Below are 16896 nucleotides of genomic sequence, written 5' to 3' on the forward strand. Positions count from 1 at the left end.
AGATACACAGGCGATTCACATATCACAGGGTACATGTCCAATTGTGGTGTTATGTGACAAGTAGGACTGCGATATAAAGCCAGAGGTCATGTGACCCACCTTTCCTTCTCCTTTCTCCCCCGTCCTCTCCTATCCTCCCCTGCCTTCCTCTTTTCTCCCACTCCCCTCTCCCCCTCTCCTCCCCTCCCTTCACCTTTTCCATCTCCTCCTCTTCTCCCTTCCCCTCCACACTCCTCTTCTCCCTTCCCCTCCTCCCTTCCCCTCCCCACCACTCCTCTTCTCCCTTCCCCACCAATCCTCTTCTCCTCCCTTCCCCACCAATCCTCTTCTCCTCCCTTCCCCAACACTCCTCTTCTCCCTTACCCTCCCTTCCATCCTCTTCTCCCTTCCATCCTCTCCTCCCTTCCATCCACTTCCCCCCTCCCATCCACTTCCCCCCTCCCATCCTCTGCACTCCCACCCTCTCCTCTTCCTCTCTTCTTCTCCCCTCTTCTCCCGTCCTCTCTTCTCCCCTCCCGTCCTCCCTTATTCCCCCCCTCCCATGCTCTCTCCCCTCCTCCCCTCCTCTCTTCTTCTCCCCTCCTCTCTTCTTCTCCCCTCCCCTTCTCCCCTCCCCTCTCCACCCCTCCCATCCTCTCCACCCCTCCCATCTTCTCTTCTACCCTCCCATCCTCTCTTCTCCTCCCCTCCCATCCTCTCTTCTCTTCCCCTCCCATCCTCTCTTCTCCTCCCCTCCCATCCTCTCTTCTCCTCCCCTCCCATCCTCTCTTCTCCCCTCCCATCCTCTCTTCTCCCCTCCCATCCTCTCTTCTCCCCTCCCATCCTCTCTTCTCCCCTACCATCCTCTCTTCTCCCCTACCATCCCACCCCCTCCTCTCCACTCCACGCTCTCCACTCCTCCCACTCCTCCCCTCCCATCCTCTCTTCTCCCCTCCCATCCTCTCTTCTCCCCTCCCATCCCATCCCACCCCCTCCTCTCCACTCCTCCCTCTCCACTCCTCCCTCCCCTATCTATAAACTGAACCACATGGTAGAGTGACCCAACCCTTCTGCTCCTCCCACAGGCAGCCAAAATTAGTGCCACCTGAAGCGAACGCTGTCCATCACAGAGGGGCAGCCTGGGGCCCCTTCCCTCCAGGTGTCCACTCACAAGCCTGTAGGGAATCCAGCAGAGCATGCAAAGGGGACTCAGCTCACAAACAAGACAAACCAACGACTAGGCTAACTCTCCCACTAGACTCTAGAGCAGGGCTCTCCAACGCTGTTCCTGGAGAGCTACCCTCCTGTAGGTATTCACTCCATCCCCAGTTGTAACTAACCTGGTTCAGTTTATCAACCAGCTAATTAATAGAATCAGGTTTGCTAGATTAGGGTTGGAGTGAAAACCTACAGGACGGTAGCTCTCTAGAAACAGGGTTAAAGAGCCCTTCATCCTACTATCCCTTCACTTCCTGGGCTCAGCCAGGATTGGCCATAGGGCAGTTCGGTCAAATGCCAGATGGACTGATCCATCTTTAGCCCAGTACATTTATTTATTTGTATGCAGAATTAGCATTATTTTGGAAATAATGGGGGCCTCAAAAGTTAAAAAGTCCCTGAGCTCAGCTGAGTTTGCACATTGTCTGTCAAGCTACTTGGCTTGCATTCAGTAAGTCCACTGAGGGACAGATGTTTTGGAGAAACGCTTGAGCAGTAGCGAGGAAACGGAAAGATGAAATCCCTACTTCCTGACCACAAATAGACCATGAAGTTCTGTCCAACTGAGAGGCAGGTATAGAGTTCAAACTGGGCGTAACAGTGTGGCCTTCAGTCAACTGACACGTGAGCTCTGTGCTGTGGATCTCTTTTACACTACATGAGGGTTTCATGTAGCCAACAAAGGAATCTTCACAGTCTAATACTAAGAGAATCCTTCATAGCTAGCAAGATGTTGGACTTGCAATTATTGGACTACAATTTTCCTCCTCCATTAGCAATGTGTAGCAGCCTCTTGGGTGATGCTTGACTGCCGCTATACGGGCGCCAAAAAGCTGGTAAATTCTCACTGCTTTAAGCTTGTTGCACGTGTTTTAGCAAGAGAAAAAGTGTTGCCCTCAGGCTGTTGAGCATTGATAACATTTAAGCAATCTTCGAATAGAAGGGCAAACAATTACAAACAGAATGTAGCCACTACGGAGACAGGACAGGCCCCCTTTTTTTCCAGACAGACAGCTGCGGGGAGCAATCATGACCTTTATACGGAGCCAGTGAAACGGTCAGTTGACAAGCTGAGCCTGACTCCAGTCAGATAAACACCACAACTCCTAGTGATACTCCGTCCTCTGATATCAGAGAGCATGAGATTGTGTGATGTCTGAGGAAGACCACGGACTTGTCTGGCCTGTTAAGAACTCAGAGGGCCCTCCCAAATAGTAGGCCCCTCCCTATTCCCTACGTAGTGCACTACTTTTAACTAAAGACCCTGATCAAACGTAGTGCACTAATTTTAACTAAAGACCCTGATCGAACGTAGTGCACCACGTATTGATCTACAGTGAGGGAAAAAAGTATTTGATCCCCTGCTGATTTTGTTCAGGAGTCTTATGGCTTGGTGGTAGAAGCTGTGTAGAAGGCTCTTGGACCTAGACTTGGCGCTCTGGTACCACTTTCTGTGCAGTATCAGAGAGAACAGTCTATGACTAGGGTGGCTGGAGTCTGACAATTATTAGGGCCTTCCTCTGACACCACCTGGTATGGAGGTCCTGGATGGCAGGAAGCTTGGCCCCAGTGATGTATGGTGCCGTATGCCCTCTGTAGTGCCTTGTGGTCGGAGGCCGAGCAGTTGCCATACCAGGCAGTGATGACTGTCTTGGTGTGCTTGGACCATGTTAGTTTGTTGGTGATGTGGACACCAAGGAACTTGAAACTCTTAACCTGCTCCACTGCAGCCCCGTCGATGAGAATGGGGGCGTGCTCGGTGCTCTTTTTCCTGGAGTCCACAATCATCTCCTTTGTCTTGATCACGTTCAGGGAGAGGTTGTTGTCCTGGCACCACACGGCCAGGTCTCGGATCTCGTCCCTATAGGCTGTCTCGTCGTTGTCGGTGATCAGGCCTACCATTGTTGTGTCATCGGCAAACTTAATGATGGTGTTGGAGTCCTGCCTGGTCGTGCAGTCATGAGTGAACAGGGAGTACAGGAGGGGGCTGAGCATGCACCTGAGGGGCCCCTGTGTTGAGGATCAGCGTGGCGGATGTGTTGTTACCTAACCTTACCACCTGGGGGCAGGCCCGTCAGGAAGTCCAGGATCTAGTTGCAGAGGGAGGTGTTTAGTCCAAGGGTCCTTAGCTTATTGATGAGCTTTGAGGGCACTCTGGTGTTGAACGCTGAGCTGTAGTCAATGAATAGCATACTCACACAGGTGTTCCTTTTGTCCAGGTGGGAAAGGGCAGTGTGGAGTGGAATAGAGATTGCATCATCTGTGGATCTGTTGGGGCAGTATGCAAATTGTATTGAGTCTAGGGTTTCTGGGATAATGATGTTGATGTGAGCCATGACCAGCCTTTCGAAGCACTTCATCGCTACAGACGTGAGTGTTACGGGTCGGTAGTCATTTAGGCAGGTTACCTTAGTGTTCTTGGGCACAGGCACTATGGTGGTCTGCTTAAAACATGTTGGTATTACAGACTCGGACAGGGAGAGGTTGAAAATGTCAGTTTAGATACTTGCCAGTTGGTCAGCACATGCTCGCAGTACACATCCTGGTAATCTGTCTGGCTCTGCGGCCTTGTGAATGCTGACCCGTTTAAAGGTCTTACATCGGCTACGGAGAGAGTGATTACACAGTCTTCCAGAACAGCTGGTGCTCTCATGCATGTTTCAGTGTTATTTGCCTCGAAGTGAGCATAGAAGTAGTTTAGCTCGTCTGGTAGGCTTGTGTCACTGGGCAGCTCTTGGCTGTGCTTCCCTTTGTAGTCTAATGGATTGCAAGCCCTGCCACATCCGACGAGCGTCAGAGCCGGTGTAGTACGATTCGATCTTAGTCCTGTATTGACGCTTTGCCTGTTTGATGGTTCGTCTGAGGGCATAGCGGGATTTCTTATAAGCTTCCGGGTTAGAGTCCCGTTCCTTGAAAGCGGCAGCTCTAGCATTTAGCTCAGTGCAGATGTTGCCTCTAATCCATGGCTTCTGGTTGGGGTATGTACGTACGGTCATTGTGGGGACATCGTTATCGATGCACTTATTGAGGAAGTCGTTGACTGATGTGGTGTACTCCTCAATGCCATTGGAGGAATCCCAGAACATATTCCAGTCTGTGCTAGCAAAACAGTCCTGTAGCTTAGCATCTGCTTCATCTGACCACGTTTTTATTGATCTCGTCACTGGTGCTTCCTGCTTTAATTTTTGCTTGTTAGCAGGAATCAGGAGGTAAGAATTATGGTCCGATTTGCCAAATGGAGCTCGAGGGAGAGCTTTGTATGGGTCTCTGTGTGTGGAGTAAAGGTGGTCCAGAGTTTTTTCCTCTGGTTGCACATTTAACATGCTGATAGAAATTTGGTAAAACGGATTTAAGTTTCCCTACATTAAAGTCCCCGGCTACTAGGAGCGCCGCCTCTGGGTGAGCGTTTTCGTGTTTGATTATGGCGGAATACAGCTCATTCAATGCTGTCTTAGTGTCAGAGGCTGGCACTAAGTGTCAAGTTGAGGGAGCATGCAATCGGCATGATGACTGCAGCAATGTCCACCAGAGCTGTTGGCAGATAATTAAATATTAATTTCTCTATCATAAGCCACCTCTTACATAATTTTAGAAAATTTGGCAGTAGGTCCAACCGGTCTCATAACCGCAGATCACGTGTAACTAAGCCAGCCCAGGACCTCCACATCCGGCTTCTTCACCTGCAGGATTATCTGAGACCAGCCACCCAGACAGCTGATGAAACTGTGGATAGGTACAACTGAAGAATTTCTACAAACTGTCAGAAACCATCTCAGGGTAGCTCATCTGCGTGCTCGTCGTCCTCACCAGGTTCTTGACCTGACTACAGTTCGCCGTCGTAACCGACTTTAGTGGGCAAATACTCACCTTTGATGGCCAGAGGCACGCTGGAGAAGTGTGCTCTTCACGGATGAATCAACTGTATCAGGCAGATGGCAGACAGGTGTCGTGTGGGCGAGCGGTTTACTGATGTCAACGTTGTGAACAGACTGCCCCAGGGTGGCGGTGGGGTTATGATATGGGCAGGCATAAGCTATGGACAACGAACACAATTGCATTTTATCTATGGCAATTTGAATGCACAGAGATGTCGTGACGAGATCCCGAGGCCTGTTGTTGCGCCATTCATCCATCACCTCATGTTTCAACATGATAAATGCACGGCCCCATGGTCGCAAGGATCTGTACACAATTCTTGAAAGCTGAAAATGTCTCAGTTCTTCCATGGCCTGCATATTCACCAGACATGTCACCCATTGAGCACGTTTGGGATGCTCTGGATCAATGCGTATGACAGCGTGTTCCAGTTCCCGCCAATATCCAGAAACTTCGCACAATGAAGAGGAAGGAGATGTGTTGCGCTGCACGAGACATATCTATCTGTATTCCCAGTCATGTGAAATCCATAGATTAGGGCCTAATGAATTTATTTCAATTGACTGATTTCCTTACATGAACTGTAACTCAGGAAAATCTTAGAAATTGTTGCGCGTTGCTTTTATATTTCTGTTCAGTGTAGATTGTGGCTCCAGGGTTATTTTTCCCTAGGTACAGATCTAGGATCAGATTCCCCACCCCCAATCTTAACCTTAACCATGAGTGGGGAAAATGCAAAACTGACCCAAAATCAGCACTTGGGGCAACTTCACCCTAATCCATCTAGGATTATAATGGTGTGGACAGTGGTAGCCAGTGTCAGACCACTGGAAGTATAGTGCCCCCTTGGGGCCACAAAGCACAACAGTAAGGCACAACCCCTTAGTCCTCACAATATCAATGTAATTGCCACGGCAATTCTTGCACTTCATGAACATGCTTCTTCTCACTGATGTCATTTCTATGGCTAATGTGCCCTTGATTTAATATGCATTTCAAAAGCATCAGCTCTACCATCCTCCATGCATCTATAGATGAGGGGTATGGTGTATTTATCACCTTGACAACAGCATGACAAATGGGTTGATCCAGAGTCCTGTCTGCAGCTGGTCCTCCAAGGTTAAAGAGGGATGCTCGTCTCACACCGACCCCACCCTAGCAGACCACGTTTGGGCTGCATGAGTCACAGAGGGTGGGGGTAACCTCCTGTCCCCACCGCGCCACCTCCTGTCCCCACCTCCTGTCCCCACCGCGCCACCTCCTGTCCCCACCTCCTGTCCCCACCTCCTGTCCCCACCTCCTGTCCCCACCACGCCACCTCCTGTCCCCACCTCCTGTCCCCACCGTGCCACCTCCTGTCCCCACCTCCTGTCCCCACCGCTCCACCTCCTGTCCCCACCGCGCCACCTCCTGTCCCCACCTCCTGTCCCCACCGCGCCACCTCCTGTCCCCACCGCTCCACCTCCTGTCCCCACCTCCTGCCCCCACCGCTCCACCTCCTGTCCCCACCTCCTGTCCCCACCGCACCACCTCCTGTCCCCACCGCACCACCTCCTGTCCCCACCTCCTGTCCCCACCGCGCCACCTCCTGTCCCCACCTCCTGTCCCCACCGCGCCACCTCCTGTCTCCACCTCCTGTCCCCACCGCGCCACCTCCTGTCCCCACCGCGCCACCTCCTGTCCCCACCGCGCCACCTCCTGTCCCCACCGCCTGTCCCCACCGCTCCACCTCCTGGCGCCACCTCCTGCCCCCACTGCGGCACCTCCTGTCCCCACTGCGCCACCTCCTGTCCCCACCCCCTCTCACCTATGGCTGTAGTGTAGTGAAGCCAGCGGTCCTCAAACTGACACCCCCAGTCTCCCCTTCCCGTCCCCCTGTCCAAGGCATACATGGGGGAGTCGCTCGAGTTGAATGGAGTCGCTGTCATGTTGTGTAACCAGAGAAGAGAGAGAAAGAGAGAGAGAGGGAGGGAGAGCAAGGGAAAGAGAGGGAGAGCACAAGAGAGCAAGGGAAAGAGAGAGAGCGAGTGGAGAGACAAGTTCCACACACACAGCTGCTGAGCGTAAATGTGATATCATGGAACAAAGCTGGAATGCACTGAAGGCTGCTGACTCCCTCCCTCCCTCGGCCACCCGGCAAAGCCTTTGTTTTTCCTTGGTTTGTCAAAGGGAAGTGAGAAGGCTGTGACCTAATAGATCCTTTGAAACTAATGCAGATTTTGCAGTCGCTATCTACAGTAAAATATAGAATAAGTTTATTTGATTAAGTGTTGTACTACACAATAACAATCATCGTTAACCTTTCTACTGATCATTTTTTATTCCGGGGTGATGTTTCTCCTAGGTACAGACCTAGGATCAGCTTCTTCTCCCCCAATCCAAACATTAACCATTGGTGGGGAAAATGCTGAACTGACCTCAAATCAGCATATAGGGGTAACGTCACTCTCCACCAAATGTCAGTCATTCGAGAAAATTAATAGTGCTAACAGTAAACAAAGATGGAGGATAAGTTTTAACCAACAAACTTGAAACAAACTGATTTCCTTTGTAAATTCTTGTGATAGACAATTTGAAGCATGAACATTGTTGCATGTGAAATGTTTGGATAGAGGGGTCTAGGATAAGGACCCACATAAAGGCCTACTCACACATACACGATGCACATGCAGACACACGTGCTTCCCACACACTCACACTTTCTTTTCCAACGGTAATTGGGGGAGTGAATATTATTTTTTTTTTGATATAAGAAAATATCATCCAACCTGGCAACTCACACTGGATTAAATTCACACATTTCCTTTTATTGCTGCCTAGTTTGGCAACCACATAAAACACTCCAAGCCCTGTGGGCTATAGTTAGAACAAAGGACCCGATTCATGATGACTGGTGTTACTAAAGGGAGAAATATTCCCACATTAAGGCATTGCCCTTCACTGTTTACAGTTGACACAGACCAGGTTGTAGTGGCAATATAGATCCAAATAGGATACATCACTGTCCATGTCGACACAATACCTAAAGCATGTCCTCTAACAGAGAGACAGTATGGTCCGAGACCGTACAACACTAACGTTGACAATGTGTTGGTGCCACAGGAGAGTGGCGACACCTCTTTTCATTGCAGCGTTCCCCTCTCAACGGCAGGTGAAATCCTCCCTCTTTTTATGCAGGAAGCAGAAATGTCACTGAAGGTGTTGGGTTTCACCGCTACCTCAGGTGTTTGTGCGGGCTGTGGGCTGGCGTGAGGCAACGTGCCAGACAGGCTTGTTTCTGTAAGGATCAATGTAGGATTACGGGTAAATCCCTTCTTTCACTGACTTTCTCAGAGCCGTCACCCCCTGAATGCTTTACAAGAGAGACACTGACAGGAAGCATAATCCACACCACCAGCGCTAGAGACTAATAAAACAACCGCTGATTTACAGTCGAAAACGGAATGTATCGGTAACAGAGAGAGTCACTGTGTGTGCTGTGATTTGTTGGGTCAGGGGCTCTGGGGGGGAATCAACTGTTTACTATTCTCATATATACACACACACACACACACACACACACACACACACACACACACACACACACACACACACACACACACACACACACACACACACACACACACGTGTGGTGAACTACAGGGTAGAGAAGAAAACGAAGGCTATCATGCACAATGGACTGCACCCCTTACACAGTTGGAAGGCTGATAACCTCCATGTGCTCTACAGAAAGGCCACAGCCATTTAGCCTTCAACAGCACCAGGTCCTGAACTCAAAGCGTTCCAGCCTTCAACAGCACCAGGTCCTGAACTCAAAGCGTTCCAGCCTTCAACAGCACCAGGTCCTGAACTCAAAGCGTTCCAGCCTTCAACAGCACCAGGTCCTGAACTCAAAGCGTTCCAGCCTTCAACAGCACCAGGTCCTGAACTCAAAGCGTTCCAGCCTTCAACAGCACCAGGTCCTGAACTCAAAGCGTTCCAGGCTTCAACAGCACCAGGTCCTGAACACAAAGCGTTCCAGCCTTCAACAGCACCAGGTCCTGAACTCAAAGCGTTCCAGCCTTCAACAGCACCAGGTCCTGAACTCAAAGCGTTCCAGCCTTCAACAGCACCAGGTCCTGAACTCAAAGCGTTCCAGCCTTCAACAGCACCAGGTCCTGAACTCAAAGCGTTCCAGCCTTCAACAGCACCAGGTCCTGAACTCAAAGCGTTCCAGCCTTCAACAGCACCAGGTCCTGAACTCAAAGCGTTCCAGGCTTCAACAGCACCAGGTCCTGAACACAAAGCGTTCCAGCCTTCAACAGCACCAGGTCCTGAACTCAAAGCGTTCCAGGCTTCAACAGCACCAGGTCCTGAACACAAAGCGTTCCAGCCTTCAACAGCACCAGGTCCTGAACTCAAAGCGTTCCAGCCTTCAACAGCACCAGGTCCTGAACACAAAGCGTTCCAGCCTTCAACAGCACCAGGTCCTGAACTCAAAGCGTTCCAGCCTTCAACAGCACCAGGTCCTGAACTCAAAGCGTTCCAGGCTTTTAGATCATAATGAATATGAGGGGACCTGATCCTAGATCAGACACTTTATGAATACGGGCCCAGGACAATGCACACACCGCATGACACTACCCAGCACTTTAAACTGTTCTTTTACACACGCACACGAACACACGAACACACACACACACACACACACACACACACACACACACACACACACACACACACACACACACACACACACACACACACACACACACACACACACACACACACACACACACCAGGTTGTGATCCCTCCATGTGTTTTCAGATGCGAGGGGATATCATTTTCCTGAATGAAGTAGGTATGTTGAAAACATCACAGGAATGTCTCTACCTCCCTCTCACACACACGTCACTGGTGTCTTTGGGAAATCCATTTAGCAGGCGTTCAGTTGAATCCTTATTCATGCATGTTCAACGGTTGTTCCTCTAGTGTAGACACTAGAAACTGGAAGCCTGGCATGCGCTCAGCAGGGCACAACATTGTGGAATGTTCAGATAGAAACTGTATTATCTACAAACACGCGTCTGATATGTAGAATAAAGGAATGGCGTCAGCTCTCATGACATTTCTATCTGCAACGTTCCACAGTGTTGAATGCAGCCTTGTTGTTGGAGGAACTACAGTAGATGTGAAGGCATGTTTGTGAGATTTGGGATACCCCCTCAAATGGTACCCTATTCCCTAGATAGTGCCCTGGTCAAAAGTTGCGCACTATGGCAGTGCACCAGAGTAGTGCACTAGAAGGGAATAGGGTGTCATTTGGAGTGAGAATTTGGTGTCAGCTTCCTTTGGCAAAAACTCATGCCGTTTCCAGGCCAGCAACAAGTCTGCTTTGTATACAAAGTAATGAGCGACTACAATAATTGTATACACACCTAATTAGACCTTCACAAAAACTGTCAGGGGATTGTATGCCTTCATTTATTTTCCTTTAATTACATTTTAAAAAAAAGACTCACTGGTTGTTGATACCGACTATATTCTGAAATGGTACCAAGTTAGTTTCACAGGTCAACATGTGAAAAGGTTCTCATCCACAGAGAGGATTGCCTCAACCAGCGTTTACCAATCCTGGTCCTGGAGACCCAAAGGGGTACACATTTTAGTGTTTTCACTCTCACACCTGATTCAAAAACATCTTAGGCTTGATGATTAGTTGGGTCCGGGGTGAGCTGGGGAGATGCTCTGGCAGACAGGTGCTCACAAACACAGTGAGTCTCAAGGCCTGCCGTGTGGCAGACCACCTAGAATCGGTTTGAAACACAAGCAGTGGGGTCAACCAAAAAGGATCAAACAGGTGGTGGGTGCACTGGCTCCGGGGTGAAGTTTCCCCTAGGTACAGATCTAGGGTCAGCTTCCCCGTCCCCCAATTCTAACCTAAACCATCAGTGGAGGAAATGCAAACTGACCCAAGATCAGCGGCTAGGGGCAACTTCACCCTACTCTGTGCCCCGAGTATACTGTACTGATCTCTGGTTCAGTAGATGCTGTACAGTAACATCTTAGTAAGATCCATGATTGCTTGGCATGATGGGAAGAAAACATACTGTAGTAGTAGGAGTAGTAGTAGAAGTAGAAGTAGTAGTAGAGGTAGCAGTAGTAGTAGAGGTAGCAGTAGTAGTAGAGGTAGCAGTAGTAGACGTAGCAGTAGTAGACGTAGCAGTAGAGGTAGCAGTAGAGGTAGCAGCAGCAGTAGTAGTAGTAGTAGTAGTAGAGGTAGCAGTAGTAGTAGTAGTAGTAGTAGTAGAGGTAGCAGAGGTAGAGGTAGCAGTAGTAGTAGAGGTAGAGGTAGCAGTAGTAGTAGAGGTAGCGGTAGTAGTAGTAGTAGTAGAGGTAGCAGTAGTGGTAGAGGTAGCAGCAGTAGCGGTAGCAGTAGAGGTAGCAGTAGAGGTAGCAGTAGAGGTAGCAGTAGAGGTAGCAGTAGTAGAGGTAGCGGCAGCAGTAGTAGAGGTAGCGGTAGCAGTAGTAATAGAGGTAGTAATAGAGGTAGCGGTAGCAGTAGTAATAGAGGTAGAGGTAGCAGTAGTAATAGAGGTAGAGGTAGCAGTAGTAATAGAGGTAGAGGTAGCAGTAGTAATAGAGGTAGAGGTAGCAGTAGTAATAGAGGTAGAGGTAGCAGTAGTAATAGAGGTAGAGGTAGCAGTAGTAATAGAGGTATAGGTAGCAGTAGTAATAGAGTTAGAGGTAGCAGTAGTAGAGGTAGAGGTAGCAGTAGTAGAGGTAGAGGTAGAGGTAGCAGCAGTAGAGGTAGCAGCAGTAGTGGTAGAGGTAGCAGTAGTAGAAGTAGCAGTAGTAGTAGCAGTAGAGGTAGAGATAGCAGTAGTAGTAGAGGTAGCAGTAGTAGGTAGAGGTAGCAGTAGAGGTAGAGGTAGCAGTAGAAGTAGCGGTAGCAGTAGAGGTAGCAGTAGCAGTAGAAGTAGCAGTAGTAGAGGTAAAGGTAGCAGTAGAGGTAGAGATAGCAGTAGTAGTAGAGATAGCAGTAGTAGTAGAGGTAGCAGTAGTAGGTAGAGGTAGCAGTAGAGGTAGAGGTAGCAGTAGAAGTAGCGGTAGCAGTAGAGGTAGCAGTAGCAGTAGAAGTAGCAGTAGTAGAGGTAAAGGTAGCAGTAGAGGTAGAGATAGCAGTAGTAGTAGAGGTAGCAGTAGTAGTAGTAGAGGTAGCAGTGGTAGAGGTAGTAGTAGTAGTACTGGTAGTAGAGGTAGTAGTAGCAGAGGTAGTAGCAGTACTAGTAGAGGTAGCAGTAGTAGTAGAGGTAGCAGTGGTAGAGGTAGTAGTAGTAGTACTGGTAGTAGAGGTAGTAGTAGCAGAGGTAGTAGCAGTACTAGTAGAGGTAGCAGTAGTTGGTAGAGGTAGCAGTAGGTGTGTACAGTATCATTGGGTATAAACACAGTGTGTGTGTGCATGCTTGTTTTCTACCTAATACCCTAAACAGGAAGTTGATGCATACGAAGGGTGGGCTGCTGTGGGGAATGTGCTAGGCCTACTCGTCTTTTCAAATTTAGCCATCCCACTCGCTCCAAGGTATGTCTGTTTACAGCTGGACTGCAGTGTGCTTGAGTTGGGTCTGTGGTTGGCCCTGTGCTTAGTGCAGAAGCCTAATTCAACTGTAGCTAACTGAGAGAGCATGTTCGTAACATCAGCCATTCATGTAGTCTTAATATCAATCTAAGCCATTTTAAACTAATCATGGCCACTACTTACGCAATTTCTGAGGTCATTTTTTTGTTTTTTGTTTTTTTCAATATATGGTATTATTCAGAAAGAATACGTGCATTATACACTGAACACAAATATAAACGCAACATGTAAAGTATTGTTCCCATGTTTCATGACCTGAAATAAAAGATCCCAGAAATGTTCAATAGGCACAAAAATTCTTACATTTTGTGCACAAATTTGTTTACATTTCTTTTAGTGAGCATGTGTCTTTTCCCAAGATAATCAATCCACCTGATAGGTGTGTCATATCAAGAAGCTGATTAAACAGCATGATCATTACACAGGTGCAACATGAGACAATATAAGGCCACAGGCAGTTTTGTCACAAAACTCTAAATCCATGGCATTGTGCTGTAAGGGAGCGTGCAATTGGCTTGTTGACTGCAGGAATGTCCACCAGAGCTGTTGCCAGATAATGCAATGTTACCATAAGCCGCCTCCAATGTCATTTTAGAGAATTTGTCAGTACGTCCAACCGGCCTCACAATCGCAGACCACGTGTAACCACGCCAGCCCAGGACATCCACAGGTTCTTCACCTGCGGCATCGTCTGAGACCAGCCACCCGGACAGCTGATGAAACTGTGGGTTTGTACAACTGAAGGATTTCTGCACAAACTGTCAGAAACCATCTCATGGAAGCTCATCTGCGTGCTCATCGTCCTCATCAGGGTCTTGACCTGACTGCAGTTCGGCGTTGTAACCCACTTCAGTGGTTATGCTCACCTTCGATGACCACCGGCTCGCTGGAGAAGTGTGGTCTTCACAAATTAATCCTAGTTTCAACTGTATCAGGCAGATGGCATGTATGTCGTCATGTGGGCGAGCGGTTTGCTGATGTCAATGTTGTGAACAGAGTGCCCCATGGTGGCGGTGGGGTTATGTTATGAGCAGGCATAAGCTATGGACAACGAACATAATTGCATTTTATCAATGGAAATTTCAATGCACAGAGATACCGTGACGAGATCCTGAGGCCCATTGTCATGCCATTTATCCGCCTCCATTACTTCATGTTTCAGCAAGATAATGCACGGCCCCATGTCACAAGGATCTGTACACCATTCCTGGAAGCTGAAAATGTCCCAGTTCTTCCACAGCCTGCATACTCAGTCATGTCACCCATTGAGCATGTCTGGGATGCTCTGGATCAACTTGTACAACAGCAAGTTCCCACCAATATCCAGCAACCGTTGAAGAGGAGTGGGACAACATGTCACAGGCCACAATCAACAGCCTGATCAACTCTATGTGAAGGAGATGTGTCGCGTTGCATGAGGCAAATGGTGATTTTCTGATCCACACCCCTACTTTTTTTTAATGTATTTTTATCTGTGATCTGATGCATATCTGTATTCCCAGTCATGTGAAATCCATAGATTAGGGCCTAATGAATGTATTTCAATTGACTGATTTCCTTATATGAACTGTAACTCAGGAAATTCGTAGACATTTTTGCATGTTGTGTTTATATTTCTGTTCAGTGTATTTACAGTGATGCAGCTGGTTTGGATTACACTGAGGCATTAAAAGAACGACAGCTTCCTGATTCAATCACCAGACTGCTGAGTCTGTCTGAGAGGCCCTGGCTAGAAGTCAGAGTGGAGTAGCTAGTCGGCTGTATCTGCACCAAAACTCTGGGATTGTCCATCCTATAGCTTGTTCTTCATCTTTTTAAATAGTGGGTCAAAATGTTTTCAGAACTTATCTCCATGACTGATTAAAACTCATTTTCTCATCCTCTCTCGTCTCTCTGCAGCAGAAATGGTGAGCAATATGTTTGGAACATCAAATCACAATAAAAAATATATATTTCTTAAATGATCGCAATGTCCAATCTCAAAACATATATTGGCACCTACGTATCGTGACATTATCATATTATGATAGTATTGTGATAATAACATATCGTGATAATATCGTATCGTGAGATCCCTGGCAATTCCCAGGCCTAAGTTGCACCGCGATGGGATTCACAGCGGAGGACGGCCGGGGTACTTTATATCTATGAGGGATTCTCGGCCATACGGCATCCATAATAGAACGCCATTTTGTCTGACGAAGGATGACTTCACATTGATATTTTAGTCATTCAGCAGACGCTCTTACTGTATACAGAGCAACTTACATTTAGTGAATTCATCTTCAGATAGCTAGGTGGGACAACCGCACGTCACAGTCATACGAAACATATTTTTCCTCAATAAAGTAGCCATCAGCAAAGTCAGAGTTATTAAATGGGGAATATAGATGCCGTACTGGAGCTCACCTCTTCGATGTCCTGTTTCAAATGGATACCTGTGAGAGGGTGTCCAGCAGGCGGTCAGTGATGCTCAAGCCTGGATGAACATGGTCAATGGAGTAAGGGAGGGAGGGCAGTAGAGCAGAGAGCAGGCTGGCAGACTCACTGGCACTTTAATTATCAATAAGGAGGAGGCATGCAATATCTTCAGTCGTCCTATCAGACAGCAGGCTTCGTTTCATCTGCATGTCAGACACACGTAGGACTCTATGACACACACACACACACACACACACACACACACACACACACACACACACACACACACACACACACACACACACACACACACACACACACACACACACACACACACACACACACACACGGTTCAAAGCATTATTTGAAGTGGAACACACTATCGTGGCTGTGCATCTTTTTAATCAAAACCATTCCAGGGTCTTTTTATGAGCACAAAGCTGCTATCAGCAGTATAACAGAGTAAAGATCAGTCTCCCGAACTCATCTCAATGCTCCCCCATACTGAACATGCCGTGGTCTGACCCCGTGGTGGGACATTGAGTTCATGGCTGCCATTGTTCTTAGGGCATCTCTGATCCCGATTGGCGCAGCGGTCTAAGGTACTGCATCTCAGTGCTAGAGGAATCACTACAGACCCTGGTTCGATCCCAGGCTGAATCACAACTGGCCGTGATCGGGAGTCTCATAGGGCGGAGCACAATTGGCCCACATCATACGGGTTAGGGGAGGGTTTGTCCGTCATTGTAAAATAAAAATGTGTTCTTAACTGACTTAGTTAAATAATAAAAATGCACCATGGTGAAGTTTACCCTGGGTACAGATCTAGGTTCATCTTTTCCTCCCCCTATCCTAACCATTAGTGGGGGAAATGCAAAACTGATCTCAGATCAGTGTCTCGGGGAAACTTCACCATATTGAACATGATACAGCTACATGGCGAATTACTGTTGAGCAGAGTATTGCCGGAGATCCACACGGTAGTACGGTTGGACACAGTCACCCTCACTCAGTCACAGCCTGTGGACAGCTGCAGCTTTGGGGCCCATCTCCACAGTCACAGTCCTGGACCTATGTCGTGTCCTCACCTGAACCCCTGGTGGAAGGACTCATTCATCCCACCACAGAGACACACAGAGGACTCCACTGTAAGCCGTCTGTCCAAAGACAACACTAGTCTGCCTGCATGTCTATCCGTCCGTCTAGTTTGATTGACGGGATACCAAAAGTGTTGCTGATGTAATGTTTCCACAGCAAACATTTTCCCGGGTGTGAGGTACAGTATGCACTCATGAACAGTTTACTGGTGTACTTTACCAGGTGTCTAGGACGAAACACAGAAGCTTCCTGCACCATTTAAAACTATCCCTCCTTAACTGTGGACAGTGTCTTGATGGTATTCATATTAATCACATTTTAAATCATTGAAAATACTTTATCTGGGCTCAATTGGCTTTGTCTGGGGCAATGTAAGCAATAGAATATTGTGCAAAACCTTACCATCTGGCACTTATAGCAGGGTAAAGCAAAAGCTAAAATAACAAAGGATGTCAATAGTATTTGAAGCCACGTTTGCTGCATTTACATGTTCAGACCTGTTCTGATTTGCGGGGCACATGGAGAAACGGCAGACTGACGCACCACTTGAACAACACTGCCTGCATCAACTAACCCCCTTTGGGAGAGCCCTACTACATCCATCAATTCCAACAGGACAGCTCCTGAGCATGCACAGGTTCAAAGACTCATCCAAATCCTCTGTGATCGCCACCCAGGTCAAGGG

At 48.2% G+C, this 16896-nt stretch overlaps 1 protein-coding gene across 3 annotated transcripts in view; it reads right to left on the reverse strand.

The window, feature by feature from the left end:
- Positions 1 to 16896, reverse strand: part of bmpr1ba (bone morphogenetic protein receptor, type IBa) — a 164817-nt gene that overhangs the window by 104906 nt on the left and 43015 nt on the right. Inside the window, exon 2 of one of the 3 annotated variants that reach the window (XM_014172486.2) lies at positions 15102 to 15341. The exons of the other annotated variants lie outside the window; for them this stretch is intronic. The gene's annotated coding sequence lies outside the window, so the exon portion shown is untranslated. The remainder of the gene's footprint in view (positions 1 to 15101; positions 15342 to 16896) is intronic. 3 annotated transcript variants of the gene reach the window in all.

The sequence above is a fragment of the Salmo salar genome, chromosome ssa24 (genome assembly GCF_905237065.1).
Source record: "Salmo salar chromosome ssa24, Ssal_v3.1, whole genome shotgun sequence".
Classification (NCBI taxonomy): domain Eukaryota; kingdom Metazoa; phylum Chordata; class Actinopteri; order Salmoniformes; family Salmonidae; genus Salmo; species Salmo salar.